We start from the raw sequence: 22,300 nt of genomic DNA on the forward strand, positions 1-22,300 counted from the left end.
TATACACATGTATACATAGAGCGTATACATACAGCATATATACACACGTATACATGGAGCGTATACACAGAGCATATATACACACGTATACATAGAGCGTATACATAGAGCGTATATACACACGTATACATAGAGCGTATACACAGAGCATATATACACACGTATACATAGAGCGCATACACAGAGCATATATACACACGTATACATAGAGCGTATACATAGAGCATATATACACACGTATACATAGAGCGTATACATAGAGCGTATATACACACGTATACATAGAGCGTATACATAGAGCATATATACACACGTATACATAGAGCGTATACACAGAGCATATATACACACGTATACATAGAGCGTATACATAGATCATATATACACACGTATACATAGAGCGTATACATAGAGCGTATATACACACGTATACATGGAGCGTATACACAGAGCATATATACACACGTATACATAGAGCGTATACATAGAGCGTATATACACACGTATACATGGAGCGTATACACAGAGCATATATACACACGTATACATAGAGCGTATACACAGAGCATATATACACACGTATACATAGAGCGTATACATAGAGCGTATATACACATGTATACATGGAGCGTATACATAGATCATATATACACACGTATACATAGAGCGTATACATAGAGCGTATATACACACGTATACATAGAGCGTATACACAGAGCATATATACACACGTATACATAGAGCGTATACATAGAGCGTATATACACACGTATACATGGAGCGTATACACAGAGCATATATACACACGTATACATAGAGCATATACATAGAGCATATATACACATGTATACATGAAGCGTATACATAGAGCGTATATACACACGTATACATGGAGCGTATACACAGAGCATATATACACACGTATACATAGAGCGTATACATAGAGCGTATATACACACGTATACATAGAGCGTATACACAGAGCATGTATACACACGTATACATAGAGCGTATACATAGAGCATATATACACACGTATACATAGAGCGTATACATAGAGCATATATACACACGTATACATAGAGCGTATACACAGAGCATATATACACACGTATACATAGAGCATATACATAGAGCGTATACACAGAGCATATATACACACGTATACATAGAGCGTATACACAGAGCATATATACACACGTATACATAGAGCGTATACACAGAGCATATATACACACGTATACATAGAGCGTATACATAGAGCATATATACACACGTATACATAGAGCGTATACATAGATCATATATACACACGTATACATAGAGCGTATACATAGAGCGTATATACACACGTATACATGGAGCGTATACACAGAGCATATATACACACGTATACATAGAGCGTATACATAGAGCGTATATACACACGTATACATAGAGCGTATACACAGAGCATATATACACACGTATACATAGAGCGTATACACAGAGCATATATACACACGTATACATAGAGCGTATACACAGAGCATATATACACACGTATACATAGAGCGTATACATAGATCATATATACACACGTATACATAGAGCGTATACACAGAGCATATATACACACGTATACATAGAGCGTATACACAGAGCATATATACACACGTATACATAGAGCGTATACATAGATCATATATACACACGTATACATAGAGCGTATACATAGATCATATATACACACGTATACATAGAGCGTATATACACACGTATACATGGAGCGTATACATAGATCATATATACACACGTATACATAGAGCATATACATAGAGCGTATATACACACGTATACATGGAGCGTATACATAGATCATATATACACACGTATACATAGAGCGTATACATAGAGCGTATATACACACGTATACATAGAGCGTATACACAGAGCATATATACACACGTATACATAGAGCGTATACATAGAGCGTATACACAGAGCATATATACACACGTATACATGGAGCGTATACACAGAGCATATATACACACGTATACATAGAGCGTATATACACACGTATACATAGAGCGTATACACAGAGCATATATACACACGTATACATAGAGCGTATACATAGATCATATATACACACGTATACATAGAGCGTATACACAGAGCATATATACACACGTATACATAGAGCGTATATACACACGTATACATGGAGCGTATACATAGATCATATATACACACGTATACATAGAGCATATACATAGAGCGTATATACACACGTATACATGGAGCGTATACATAGATCATATATACACACGTATACATAGAGCGTATACATAGAGCGTATATACACACGTATACATAGAGCGTATACACAGAGCATATATACACACGTATACATAGAGCGTATACATAGAGCGTATACACAGAGCATATATACACACGTATACATGGAGCGTATACACAGAGCGTATATACACACGTATACATGGAGCGTATACATAGAGCGTATATACACACTTATACATAGAGCGTATACATAGAGCGTATATACACATGTATACATGGAGCGTATACATACAGCATATATACACACGTATACATGGAGCGTATACACAGAGCATATATACACACGTATACATAGAGCGTATACATAGAGCGTATATACACACGTATACATAGAGCGTATACACAGAGCATATATACACACGTATACATGGAGCGTATACACAGAGCGTATATACACACGTATACATGGAGCGTATACATAGAGCGTATATACACACGTATACATAGAGCGTATACATAGAGCGTATATACACATGTATACATAGAGCGTATACATACAGCATATATACACACGTATACATAGAGCGTATACATAGAGCGTATATACACACGTATACATAGAGCGTATACACAGAGCATATATACACACGTATACATAGAGCGTATACATAGAGCGTATATACACACGTATACATAGAGCGTATACACAGAGCATATATACACACGTATACATAGAGCGTATACACAGAGCATATATACACACGTATACATAGAGCGTATACATAGAGCATATATACACACGTATACATAGAGCGTATACATAGAGCGTATATACACACGTATACATAGAGCGTATACACAGAGCATATATACACACGTATACATAGAGCATATACATAGAGCGTATACACAGAGCATATATACACACGTATACATAGAGCGTATACATAGAGCATATATACACACGTATACATAGAGCGTATACACAGAGCATATATACACACGTATACATAGAGCGTATACATAGATCATATATACACACGTATACATAGAGCGTATACATAGAGCGTATATACACACGTATACATGGAGCGTATACACAGAGCATATATACACACGTATACATAGAGCGTATACATAGAGCGTATATACACACGTATACATGGAGCGTATACACAGAGCATATATACACACGTATACATAGAGCGTATACACAGAGCATATATACACACGTATACATAGAGCGTATACATAGAGCGTATATACACATGTATACATGGAGCGTATACATAGATCATATATACACACGTATACATAGAGCGTATACATAGAGCGTATATACACACGTATACATAGAGCGTATACACAGAGCATATATACACATGTATACATAGAGCGTATACACAGAGCATATATACACACGTATACATAGAGCGTATACATAGAGCGTATATACACACGTATACATAGAGCGTATACACAGAGCATATATACACACGTATACATAGAGCGTATACATAGAGCGTATATACACACGTATACATAGAGCGTATACACAGAGCATATATACACATGTATACATAGAGCGTATACACAGAGCATATATACACACGTATACATAGAGCGTATACATAGAGCGTATATACACACGTATACATAGAGCGTATACACAGAGCATGTATACACACGTATACATAGAGCGTATACATAGAGCATATATACACACGTATACATAGAGCGTATACATAGAGCATATATACACACGTATACATAGAGCGTATACACAGAGCATATATACACACGTATACATAGAGCATATACATAGAGCGTATACACAGAGCATATATACACACGTATACATAGAGCGTATACATAGAGCATATATACACACGTATACATAGAGCGTATACATAGAGCATATATACACACGTATACATAGAGCGTATACATAGATCATATATACACACGTATACATAGAGCGTATACACAGAGCATATATACACACGTATACATGGAGCGTATACACAGAGCGTATATACACACGTATACATAGAGCGTATACACAGAGCATATATACACACGTATACATGGAGCGTATACACAGAGCATATATACACACGTATACATAGAGCGTATACATAGAGCGTATATACACACGTATACATAGAGCGTATACACAGAGCATGTATACACACGTATACATAGAGCGTATACATAGAGCATATATACACACGTATACATAGAGCGTATACATAGAGCATATATACACACGTATACATAGAGCGTATACACAGAGCATATATACACACGTATACATAGAGCATATAGATAGAGCGTATACACAGAGCATATATACACACGTATACATAGAGCGTATACATAGAGCATATATACACACGTATACATAGAGCGTATACACAGAGCATATATACACACGTATACATAGAGCGTATACATAGAGCATATATACACACGTATACATAGAGCGTATACATAGATCATATATACACACGTATACATAGAGCGTATACATAGAGCGTATATACACACGTATACATGGAGCGTATACACAGAGCATATATACACACGTATACATAGAGCGTATACATAGAGCGTATATACACACGTATACATAGAGCGTATACACAGAGCATATATACACACGTATACATAGAGCGTATACACAGAGCATATATACACACGTATACATAGAGCGTATACACAGAGCATATATACACACGTATACATAGAGCGTATACATACAGCATATATACACACGTATACATAGAGCGTATACATAGAGCGTATATACACACGTATACATGGAGCGTATACACAGAGCATATATACACACGTATACATAGAGCGTATACATACAGCATATATACACACGTATACATAGAGCGTATACATAGAGCATATATACACACGTATACATAGAGCGTATACATAGAGCATATATACACACGTATACATAGAGCGTATACATAGAGCATATATACACACGTATACATAGAGCGTATACATACAGCATATATACACACGTATACATAGAGCGTATACATACAGCATATATACACATGTATACATAGAGCGTATACATAGATCATATATACACACGTATACATAGAGCGTATACATAGAGCGTATATACACATGTATACATGGAGCGTATACATAGAGCATATATACACACGTATACATGGAGCGTATACATAGATCATATATACACACGTATACATAGAGCGTATACATAGATCATATATACACATGTATACATAGAGCGTATACATAGAGCGTATATACACATGTATACATAGAGCGTATACATAGATCATATATACACATGTATACATAGAGCGTATACATAGAGCGTATATACACACGTATACATGGAGCGTATACATAGAGCATATATACACATGTATACATAGAGCGTATACATAGAGCGTATATACACATGTATACATGGAGCGTATACATAGAGCATATATACACACGTATACATAGAGCGTATACATAGATCATATATACACATGTATACATAGAGCGTATACATAGAGCGTATATACACATGTATACATGGAGCGTATACATAGATCATATATACACATGTATACATAGAGTGTATACATAGAGCGTATATACACACGTATACATAGAGCGTATACATAGATCATATATACACATGTATACATAGAGCGTATACATAGAGCGTATATACACACGTATACATGGAGCGTATACATAGAGCATATATACACACGTATACATGGAGCGTATACATAGATCATATATACACACGTATACATAGAGCGTATACATAGATCATATATACACATGTATACATAGAGCGTATACATAGATCATATATACACATGTATACATAGAGCGTATACATAGAGCGTATATACACATGTATACATAGAGCGTATACACAGACCGTATATACACATGTATACATAGAGCGTATACACAGACCATATATACACACGTATACATAGAGCGTATACATAGATCATATATACACACGTATACATGGAGCGTATACATAGAGCATATATACACACGTATACATAGAGCGTATACATAGAGCGTATATACACATGTATACATAGAGCGTATACACAGACCATATATACACATGTATACATAGAGCGTATACACAGACCATATATACACACGTATACATGGAGCGTATACACAGCATATATACACATGTATACATGGAGCGTATACATAGATCATATATACACACGTATACATAGAGCGTATACATAGAGCGTATATACACATGTATACATGGAGCGTATACACAGAGCATATATACACACGTATACATAGAGCGTATACATAGAGCGTATATACACACGTATACATGGAGCGTATACATAGAGCGTATATACACATGTATACATGGAGCGTATACATAGAGCGTATATACACATGTATACATGGAGCGTATACATAGATCATATATACACACGTATACATAGAGCGTATACATAGAGCGTATATACACACGTATACATAGAGCGTATACATAGAGCGTATATACACACGTATACATGGAGCGTATACATAGAGCGTATATACACACGTATACATAGAGCGTATACATAGATCATATATACACATGTATACATAGAGCGTATACATAGAGCATATATACACACGTATACATAGAGCGTATACATAGATCATATATACACACGTATACATAGAGCGTATACATAGAGCGTATATACACACGTATACATGGAGCGTATACACAGCATGTATACACATGTATACATGGAGCGTATACATAGAGCATATATACACACGTATACACAGAGCGTATACATAGAGCATATATACACACGTATACATAGAGCGTATACATAGAGCATATATACACATGTATACATGGAGCGTATACATAGATCATATATACACACGTATACACAGAGCGTATACATAGAGCATATATACACACGTATACATAGAGCGTATACATAGAGCATATATACACACGTATACATAGAGCGTATACATAGAGCATATATACACACGTATACATGGAGCGTATACATAGATCATATATACACACGTATACACGGAGCGTATACATAGAGCATATATACACACGTATACATAGAGCGTATACATAGAGCATATATACACATGTATACATGGAGCATATACATAGATCATATATACACACGTATACACAGAGCGTATACATAGAGCATATATACACACGTATACATAGAGCGTATACATAGAGCGTATATACACATGTATACATAGAGCGTATACACAGAGCATATATACACACGTATACATAGAGCGTATACATAGAGCATATATACACATGTATACATGGAGCGTATACATAGATCATATATACACACGTATACATAGAGCGTATACATAGAGCGTATATACACACGTATACATAGAGCGTATACACAGACCATATATACACACGTATACATGGAGCGTATACACAGCATATATACACACGTATACATAGAGCGTATACACACGTATACATGGAGCGTATACATAGAGCATATATACACACGTATACATGGAGCGTATACATAGATCATATATACACACGTATACATAGAGCGTATACATAGAGCGTATATACACACGTATACATAGAGCGTATACACAGACCATATATACACACGTATACATGGAGCGTATACACAGCATATATACACACGTATACATAGAGCGTATACACACGTATACATGGAGCGTATACATAGAGCATATATACACATGTATACATGGAGCGTATACATAGATCATATATACACACGTATACATAGAGCGTATACATAGAGCGTATATACACACGTATACATAGAGCGTATACATAGAGCGTATATACACATGTATACATAGAGCGTATACATAGAGCGTATATACACATGTATACATAGAGCGTATACATAGAGCGTATATACACATGTATATACACACGTATACATAGAGCGTATACATAGAGCGTATATACACACGTATACATAGAGCGTATACATAGAGCGTATATACACATGTATACATAGAGCGTATACATACAGCATATATACACATGTATACATGGAGCGTATACATAGATCATATATACACACGTATACATAGAGCGTATACATAGAGCGTATATACACACGTATACATAGAGCGTATACATAGAGCGTATATACACACGTATACATAGAGCGTATACATAGAGCGTATATACACACGTATACATAGAGCGTATACATAGAGCGTATATACACATGTATACATAGAGCGTATACATAGAGCGTATATACACATGTATACATAGAGCGTATACATAGATCATATATACACACGTATACATAGAGCGTATACATAGAGCGTATATACACACGTATACATAGAGCGTATACATAGAGCGTATATACACACGTATACATAGAGCGTATACATAGAGCGTATATACACACGTATACATAGAGCGTATACATAGAGCGTATATACACACGTATACATAGAGCGTATACATAGAGCGTATATACACATGTATACATAGAGCGTATACATACAGCATATATACACATGTATACATGGAGCGTATACATAGATCATATATACACACGTATACATAGAGCGTATACATAGAGCGTATATACACACGTATACATAGAGCGTATACACACGTATACATGGAGCGTATACATAGAGCATATATACACACGTATACATAGAGCGTATACATAGAGCGTATATACACACGTATACATAGAGCGTATACACACGTATACATGGAGCGTATACATAGAGCATATATACACACGTATACATAGAGCGTATACATACAGCATATATACACATGTATACATGGAGCGTATACATAGATCATATATACACACGTATACATGGAGCGTATACATAGAGCATATATACACACGTATACATAGAGCGTATACATACAGCATATATACACATGTATACATGGAGCGTATACATAGATCATATATACACACGTATACATAGAGCGTATACATACAGCATATATACACATGTATACATGGAGCGTATACATAGATCATATATACACACGTATACATAGAGCGTATACATAGAGCGTATATACACACGTATACATAGAGCGTATACACACGTATACATGGAGCGTATACATAGAGCATATATACACACGTATACATGGAGCGTATACATAGATCATATATACACACGTATACATAGAGCGTATACATACAGCATATATACACATGTATACATGGAGCGTATACATAGATCATATATACACACGTATACATAGAGCGTATACATAGAGCGTATATACACACGTATACATAGAGCGTATACACACGTATACATGGAGCGTATACATAGATCATATATACACACGTATACATAGAGCGTATACATACAGCATATATACACATGTATACATGGAGCGTATACATAGATCATATATACACACGTATACATGGAGCGTATACATAGAGCATATATACACACGTATACATGGAGCGTATACATAGATCATATATACACACGTATACATAGAGCGTATACATACAGCATATATACACATGTATACATGGAGCGTATACATAGATCATATATACACACGTATACATAGAGCGTATACATAGAGCGTATATACACATGTATACATGGAGCGTATACATAGATCATATATACACACGTATACATAGAGCGTATACATAGAGCGTATATACACATGTATACATAGAGCGTATACATAGAGCATATATACACACGTATACATAGAGCGTATACACAGACCATATATACACACGTATACATGGAGCGTATACACAGCATATATACACACGTATACATAGCGTATACACACGTATACATGGAGCGTATACATAGAGCGTATATACACACGTATACATAGAGTGTATACATAGAGCATATATACACACGTATACATGGAGCGTATACATAGATCATATATACACACGTATACATAGAGCGTATACATACAGCATATATACACATGTATACATGGAGCGTATACATAGAGCATATATACACACGTATACATAGAGCGTATACATAGATCATATATACACATGTATACATAGAGCGTATACACAGAGCATATATACACATGTATACATAGAGCGTATACATAGAGCATATATACACACGTATACATGGAGCGTATACATAGATCATATATACACACGTATACATATAGCGTATACATAGAGCATATATACACACGTATACATGGAGCGTATACATAGATCATATATACACACGTATACATAGAGCGTATACATACAGCATATATACACATGTATACATGGAGCGTATACATAGATCATATATATACACGTATACATAGAGCGTATACATAGATCATATATACACATGTATACATAGAGCGTATACATAGATCATATATATACACGTATACATAGAGCGTATACACAGACCATATATACACATGTATACATAGAGCGTATACATAGATCATATATACACATGTATACATAGAGCGTATACACAGAGCATATATACACATGTATACATAGAGCGTATACACAGACCATATATACACACGTATACATGGAGCGTATACACAGCATATATACACATGTATACATGGAGCGTATACATAGAGCGTATATACACACGTATACATAGAGCGTATACATAGAGCATATATACACACGTATACATAGAGCGTATACATAGAGCGTATATACACACGTATACATAGAGCGTATACACAGAGCATATATACACATGTATACATAGAGCGTATACATAGAGCATATATACACACGTATACATAGAGCGTATACATAGAGCGTATATACACATGTATACATAGAGCGTATACACAGAGCATATATACACATGTATACATAGAGCGTATACACAGACCATATATACACACGTATACATGGAGCGTATACACAGCATATATACACATGTATACATGGAGCGTATACATAGAGCGTATATACACACGTATACATAGAGCGTATACATAGAGCATATATACACACGTATACATGGAGCTTATACATAGATCATATATACACACGTATACATAGAGCGTATACATAGAGCATATATACACATGTATACATGGAGCGTATACACAGCATATATACACATGTATACATGGAGCGTATACATAGATCATATATACACATGTATACATGGAGCGTATACATAGATCATATATACACACGTATACATAGAGCGTATACACAGAGCATATATACACATGTATACATGGAGCGTATACACAGCATATATACACATGTATACATGGAGCGTATACATAGATCATATATACACACGTATACATAGAGCGTATACATAGAGCGTATATACACATGTATACATGGAGCTTATACATAGATCATATATACACATGTATACATGGAGCGTATACATAGATCATATATACACACGTATACATAGAGCGTATACATAGAGCGTATATACACATGTATACATAGAGCGTATACATAGAGCATATATACACATGTATACATAGAGCGTATACATAGAGCGTATATACACATGTATACATGGAGCTTATACATAGATCATATATACACATGTATACATGGAGCTTATACATAGATCATATATACACACGTATACATAGAGCGTATACATAGAGCGTATATACACATGTATACATAGAGCGTATACATAGATCATATATACACACGTATACATAGAGCGTATACATAGAGCGTATATACACATGTATACATGGAGCTTATACATAGATCATATATACACATGTATACATGGAGCTTATACATAGATCATATATACACACGTATACATAGAGCGTATACACAGAGCATATATACACACGTATACATAGAGCGTATACATAGAGCATATATACACATGTATACATGGAGCATATACATAGATCATATATACACATGTATACATGGAGCGTATACATAGATCATATATACACATGTATACATAGAGCGTATACACAGAGCATATATACACGTATACATAGAGCGTATACACACGTATACGTGGAGCATATACATAGATCATATATACACATGTATACATGGAGCGTATACATAGAGCATATATACACACGTATACATGGAGCGTATACATAGAGCATATATACACACGTATACATGGAGCGTATATACACAGAGCATATATACACACGTATACATGGAGCGTATACATAGAGCATATATACACACGTATACACAGAGCGTATACATAGATCATATATACACACTTATACATAGAGCGTATACATAGATCATATATACACACGTATACATAGAGCGTATACATAGAGCATATATACACATGTATACATGGAGCATATACATAGATCATATATACACATGTATACATGGAGCGTATACATAGATCATATATACACACGTATACATAGAGCGTATACATAGAGCATTTATACACATGTATACATGGAGCATATACATAGATCATATATACACATGTATACATGGAGCGTATACATAGATCATATATACACACGTATACATAGAGCGTATACATAGATCATATATACACATGTATACATGGAGCGTATACATAGAGCATATATACACACGTATACATAGATCATATACACATGTATATATGGAGCGTATACATAGAGCATATATACACACGTATACATAGAGCGTATACATAGAGCGTATATACACACGTATACATAGAGCGTATACATAGATCATATATACACACGTATACATAGAGCGTATACACACGTATACATAGAGCGTATACATAGAGCGTATACACAGAGCGTATATACACATGTATACATAGAGCATATACATAGAGCGTATATACACACGTATACATAGAGCGTATACACACGTATACATAGAGCGTATACATAGAGCGTATACACAGAGCGTATATACACATGTATACATAGAGCATATACATAGAGCGTATATACACATGTATACATAGAGTGTATACATAGAGCATATATACACACGTATACATAGAGCGTATACATAGATCATATATACACACGTATACATAGAGCGTATACATAGAGCGTATATACACACGTATACATGGAGCGTATACACAGAGCATATATACACACGTATACATAGAGCGTATATACACACGTATACATAGAGCGTATACATAGAGCGTATATACACACGTATACATGGAGCGTATACATAGAGCGTATATACACACGTATACATGGAGCGTATACATAGAGCGTATACACAGAGCATATATACACACGTATACATAGAGCGTATACACAGAGCATATATACACACGTATACATAGAGCGTATATACACACGTATACATAGAGCGTATACACAGAGCATATATACACACGTATACATAGAGCGTATACACAGAGCATATATACACACGTATACATAGAGCGTATACATAGAGCGTATATACACAGAGCATATATACACACGTATACATAGAGCGTATACACAGAGCATATATACACACGTATACATAGATCGTATACATAGATCATATATACACACGTATACATGGAGCGTATACATAGAGCGTATACACAGAGCATATATACACACGTATACATAGAGCGTATACATAGATCATATATACACACGTATACATAGAGCGTATACACAGAGCATATATACACACGTATACATAGAGCGTATACACAGAGCATATATACACACGCATACATAGAGCGTATATACACACGTATACATGGAGCGTATACATAGATCATATATACACACGTATACATAGAGCATATACATAGAGCGTATATACACACGTATACATGGAGCGTATACATAGATCATATATACACACGTATACATAGAGCGTATACATAGATCATATATACACACGTATACATAGAGCGTATACACAGAGCATATATACACACGTATACATAGAGCGTATACACAGAGCATATATACACACGTATACATAGATCGTATACATAGATCATATATACACACGTATACATGGAGCGTATACATAGAGCGTATACACAGAGCATATATACACACGTATACATAGAGCGTATACATAGATCATATATACACACGTATACATAGAGCGTATACACAGAGCATATATACACACGTATACATAGAGCGTATACATAGATCATATATACACACGTATACATGGAGCGTATACATAGATCATATATACACACGTATACATAGAGCATATACATAGAGCGTATATACACACGTATACATGGAGCGTATACATAGATCATATATACACACGTATACATAGAGCGTATACATAGAGCGTATATACACACGTATACATAGAGCGTATACACAGAGCATATATACACACGTATACATAGAGCGTATACATAGAGCGTATACACAGAGCATATATACACACGTATACATGGAGCGTATACACAGAGCGTATATACACACGTATACATGGAGCGTATACATAGAGCGTATATACACACGTATACATAGAGCGTATACATAGAGCGTATATACACATGTATACATGGAGCGTATACATACAGCATATATACACACGTATACATGGAGCGTATACACAGAGCATATATACACACGTATACATAGAGCGTATACATAGAGCGTATATACACACGTATACATAGAGCGTATACACAGAGCATATATACACACGTATACATGGAGCGTATACACAGAGCGTATATACACACGTATACATGGAGCGTATACATAGAGCGTATATACACATGTATACATGGAGCGTACACATAGAGCGTATATACACATGTATACATGGAGCGTATACATAGAGCGTATATACACATGTATACATGGAGCGTATACATAGAGCGTATATACACATGTATACATGGAGCGTATACATAGAGCGTATATACACATGTATACATGGAGCGTATACATAGAGCGTATATACACATGTATACATGGAGCGTATACATAGAGCGTATATACACATGTATACATAGAGCGTATACACAGAGCATATATACACACGTATACATGGAGCGTATACACAGAGCGTATATACACACGTATACATGGAGCGTATACATAGAGCGTATATACACACGTATACATGGAGCGTATACATAGAGCGTATATACACACGTATACATAGAGCGTATACATAGAGCGTATATACACATGTATACATGGAGCGTATACATACAGCATATATACACACGTATACATGGAGCGTATACACAGAGCATATATACACACGTATACATAGAGCGTATACATAGAGCGTATATACACACGTATACATAGAGCGTATACACAGAGCATATATACACACGTATACATAGAGCGTATACACAGAGCATATATACACACGTATACATGGAGCGTATACATAGAGCGTATATACACATGTATACATGGAGCGTATACATAGATCATATATACACACGTATACATGGAGCGTATACACAGAGCATATATACACACGTATACATAGAGCGTATGCATAGAGCGTATATACACACGTATACATAGAGCGTATACACAGAGCATATATACACACGTATACATGGAGCGTATACACAGAGCGTATATACACACGTATACATGGAGCGTATACATAGAGCGTATATACACACGTATACATAGAGCGTATACATAGAGCGTATATACACATGTATACATAGAGCGTATACATACAGCATATATACACACGTATACATGGAGCGTATACACAGAGCATATATACACACGTATACATAGAGCGTATACATAGAGCGTATATACACACGTATACATAGAGCGTATACACAGAGCATATATACACACGTATACATAGAGCGCATACACAGAGCATATATACACACGTATACATAGAGCGTATACATAGAGCATATATACACACGTATACATAGAGCGTATACATAGAGCGTATATACACACGTATACATAGAGCGTATACATAGAGCATATATACACACGTATACATAGAGCGTATACACAGAGCATATATACACACGTATACATAGAGCGTATACATAGATCATATATACACACGTATACATAGAGCGTATACATAGAGCGTATATACACACGTATACATGGAGCGTATACACAGAGCATATATACACACGTATACATAGAGCGTATACATAGAGCGTATATACACACGTATACATGGAGCGTATACACAGAGCATATATACACACGTATACATAGAGCGTATACACAGAGCATATATACACACGTATACATAGAGCGTATACATAGAGCGTATATACACATGTATACATGGAGCGTATACATAGATCATATATACACACGTATACATAGAGCGTATACATAGAGCGTATATACACACGTATACATAGAGCGTATACACAGAGCATATATACACACGTATACATAGAGCGTATACATAGAGCGTATATACACACGTATACATGGAGCGTATACACAGAGCATATATACACACGTATACATAGAGCATATACATAGAGCATATATACACATGTATACATGAAGCGTATACATAGAGCGTATATACACACGTATACATGGAGCGTATACACAGAGCATATATACACACGTATACATAGAGCGTATACATAGAGCGTATATACACACGTATACATAGAGCGTATACACAGAGCATGTATACACACGTATACATAGAGCGTATACATAGAGCATATATACACACGTATACATAGAGCGTATACATAGAGCATATATACACACGTATACATAGAGCGTATACACAGAGCATATATACACACGTATACATAGAGCATATACATAGAGCGTATACACAGAGCATATATACACACGTATACATAGAGCGTATACACAGAGCATATATACACACGTATACATAGAGCGTATACACAGAGCATATATACACACGTATACATAGAGCGTATACATAGAGCATATATACACACGTATACATAGAGCGTATACATAGATCATATATACACACGTATACATAGAGCGTATACATAGAGCGTATATACACACGTATACATAGAGCGTATACACAGAGCATATATACACACGTATACATAGAGCGTATACACAGAGCATATATACACACGTATACATAGAGCGTATACACAGAGCATATATACACACGTATACATAGAGCGTATACATAGATCATATATACACACGTATACATAGAGCGTATACACAGAGCATATATACACACGTATACATAGAGCGTATACACAGAGCATATATACACACGTATACATAGAGCGTATACATAGATCATATATACACACGTATACATAGAGCGTATACATAGATCATATATACACACGTATACATAGAGCGTATATACACACGTATACATGGAGCGTATACATAGATCATATATACACACGTATACATAGAGCATATACATAGAGCGTATATACACACGTATACATGGAGCGTATACATAGATCATATATACACACGTATACATAGAGCGTATACATAGAGCGTATATACACACGTATACATAGAGCGTATACACAGAGCATATATACACACGTATACATAGAGCGTATACATAGAGCGTATACACAGAGCATATATACACACGTATACATGGAGCGTATACACAGAGCATATATACACACGTATACATAGAGCGTATATACACACGTATACATAGAGCGTATACACAGAGCATATATACACACGTATACATAGAGCGTATACATAGATCATATATACACACGTATACATAGAGCGTATACACAGAGCATATATACACACGTATACATAGAGCGTATATACACACGTATACATGGAGCGTATACATAGATCATATATACACACGTATACATAGAGCATATACATAGAGCGTATATACACACGTATACATGGAGCGTATACATAGATCATATATACACACGTATACATAGAGCGTATACATAGAGCGTATATACACACGTATACATAGAGCGTATACACAGAGCATATATACACACGTATACATAGAGCGTATACATAGAGCGTATACACAGAGCATATATACACACGTATACATGGAGCGTATACACAGAGCGTATATACACACGTATACATGGAGCGTATACATAGAGCGTATATACACACTTATACATAGAGCGTATACATAGAGCGTATATACACATGTATACATGGAGCGTATACATACAGCATATATACACACGTATACATGGAGCGTATACACAGAGCATATATACACACGTATACATAGAGCGTATACATAGAGCGTATATACACACGTATACATAGAGCGTATACACAGAGCATATATACACACGTATACATGGAGCGTATACACAGAGCGTATATACACACGTATACATGGAGCGTATACATAGAGCGTATATACACACGTATACATAGAGCGTATACATAGAGCGTATATACACATGTATACATAGAGCGTATACATACAGCATATATACACACGTATACATAGAGCGTATACATAGAGCGTATATACACACGTATACATAGAGCGTATACACAGAGCATATATACACACGTATACATAGAGCGTATACATAGAGCGTATATACACACGTATACATAGAGCGTATACACAGAGCATATATACACACGTATACATAGAGCGTATACACAGAGCATATATACACACGTATACATAGAGCGTATACATAGAGCATATATACACACGTATACATAGAGCGTATACATAGAGCGTATATACACACGTATACATAGAGCGTATACACAGAGCATATATACACACGTATACATAGAGCATATACATAGAGCGTATACACAGAGCATATATACACACGTATACATAGAGCGTATACATAGAGCATATATACACACGTATACATAGAGCGTATACACAGAGCATATATACACACGTATACATAGAGCGTATACATAGATCATATATACACACGTATACATAGAGCGTATACATAGAGCGTATATACACACGTATACATGGAGCGTATACACAGAGCATATATACACACGTATACATAGAGCGTATACATAGAGCGTATATACACACGTATACATGGAGCGTATACACAGAGCATATATACACACGTATACATAGAGCGTATACACAGAGCATATATACACACGTATACATAGAGCGTATACATAGAGCGTATATACACATGTATACATGGAGCGTATACATAGATCATATATACACACGTATACATAGAGCGTATACATAGAGCGTATATACACACGTATACATAGAGCGTATACACAGAGCATATATACACATGTATACATAGAGCGTATACACAGAGCATATATACACACGTATACATAGAGCGTATACATAGAGCGTATATACACACGTATACATAGAGCGTATACACAGAGCATATATACACACGTATACATAGAGCGTATACATAGAGCGTATATACACACGTATACATAGAGCGTATACACAGAGCATATATACACATGTATACATAGAGCGTATACACAGAGCATATATACACACGTATACATAGAGCGTATACATAGAGCGTATATACACACGTATACATAGAGCGTATACACAGAGCATGTATACACACGTATACATAGAGCGTATACATAGAGCATATATACACACGTATACATAGAGCGTATACATAGAGCATATATACACACGTATACATAGAGCGTATACACAGAGCATATATACACACGTATACATAGAGCATATACATAGAGCGTATACACAGAGCATATATACACACGTATACATAGAGCGTATACATAGAGCATATATACACACGTATACATAGAGCGTATACATAGAGCATATATACACACGTATACATAGAGCGTATACATAGATCATATATACACACGTATACATAGAGCGTATACACAGAGCATATATACACACGTATACATGGAGCGTATACACAGAGCGTATATACACACGTATACATAGAGCGTATACACAGAGCATATATACACACGTATACATGGAGCGTATACACAGAGCATATATACACACGTATACATAGAGCGTATACATAGAGCGTATATACACACGTATACATAGAGCGTATACACAGAGCATGTATACACACGTATACATAGAGCGTATACATAGAGCATATATACACACGTATACATAGAGCGTATACATAGAGCATATATACACACGTATACATAGAGCGTATACACAGAGCATATATACACACGTATACATAGAGCATATAGATAGAGCGTATACACAGAGCATATATACACACGTATACATAGAGCGTATACATAGAGCATATATACACACGTATACATAGAGCGTATACACAGAGCATATATACACACGTATACATAGAGCGTATACATAGAGCATATATACACACGTATACATAGAGCGTATACATAGATCATATATACACACGTATACATAGAGCGTATACATAGAGCGTATATACACACGTATACATGGAGCGTATACACAGAGCATATATACACACGTATACATAGAGCGTATACATAGAGCGTATATACACACGTATACATAGAGCGTATACACAGAGCATATATACACACGTATACATAGAGCGTATACACAGAGCATATATACACACGTATACATAGAGCGTATACACAGAGCATATATACACACGTATACATAGAGCGTATACATACAGCATATATACACACGTATACATAGAGCGTATACATAGAGCGTATATACACACGTATACATGGAGCGTATACACAGAGCATATATACACACGTATACATAGAGCGTATACATAGATCATATATACACACGTATACATAGAGCGTATACATAGAGCATATATACACACGTATACATAGAGCGTATACATAGAGCATATATACACACGTATACATAGAGCGTATACATAGAGCGTATATACACACGTATACACAGAGCATATATACACGTATACATAGAGCGTATACATACAGCATATATACACACGTATACATAGAGCGTATACACAGAGCATATATACACACGTATACACAGAGCATATATACACGTATACATAGAGCGTATACATACAGCATATATACACACGTATACATAGAGCGTATACACAGAGCATATATACACACGTATACATAGAGCGTATACGTAGAGCATATATACACACGTATACATAGAGCATATACATAGAGCGTATATACACACGTATACATAGAGCGTATACACAGAGCATATATACACACGTATACATAGAGCGTATACACAGAGCATATATACACACGTATACATAGAGCGTATACATAGAGCATATATACACACGTATACATGGAGCGTATACATACAGCATATATACACACGTATACATAGAGCGTATACATAGATCATATATACACACGTATACATAGAGCGTATACATAGAGCATATATACACACGTATACATGGAGCGTATACATACAGCATATATACACACGTATACATAGAGCGTATACATAGAGCATATATACACACGTATACATAGAGCGTATACACAGAGCATATATACACACGTATACATAGAGCGTATACACAGAGCATATATACACACGTATACATAGAGCGTATACACAGAGCATATATACACATGTATACATAGAGCGTATACACAGAGCATATATACACATGTATACATAGAGCGTATACATAGAGCATATATACACACGTATACATAGAGCGTATACACAGAGCATATATACACATGTATACATAGAGCGTATACACAGAGCATATATACACACGTATACATAGAGCGTATACACAGAGCATATATACACACGTATACATAGAGCGTATACACAGAGCATATATACACATGTATACATAGAGCGTATACACAGAGCATATATACACATGTATACATAGAGCGTATACATAGAGCATATATACACACGTATACATAGAGCGTATACACAGAGCATATATACACATGTATACATAGAGCGTATACACAGAGCATATATACACATGTATACATAGAGCGTATACACAGAGCATATATACACACGTATACATAGAGCGTATA

At 35.5% G+C, this 22,300-nt stretch overlaps 1 protein-coding gene across 3 annotated transcripts in view; it reads left to right on the plus strand.

Annotated features, from left to right (window-relative positions):
* Positions 1-22,300, plus strand: part of SLC52A2 (solute carrier family 52 member 2) — a 122,015-nt gene that overhangs the window by 54,514 nt on the left and 45,201 nt on the right. The gene's annotated exons all lie outside the window — the stretch shown is intronic.

Source organism: Dendrobates tinctorius, unplaced genomic scaffold, assembly GCF_039654945.1.
Source record: "Dendrobates tinctorius isolate UK_male_01 unplaced genomic scaffold, ASM3965494v1 ptg000235l, whole genome shotgun sequence".
Classification (NCBI taxonomy): Eukaryota; Metazoa; Chordata; class Amphibia; order Anura; family Dendrobatidae; genus Dendrobates; species Dendrobates tinctorius.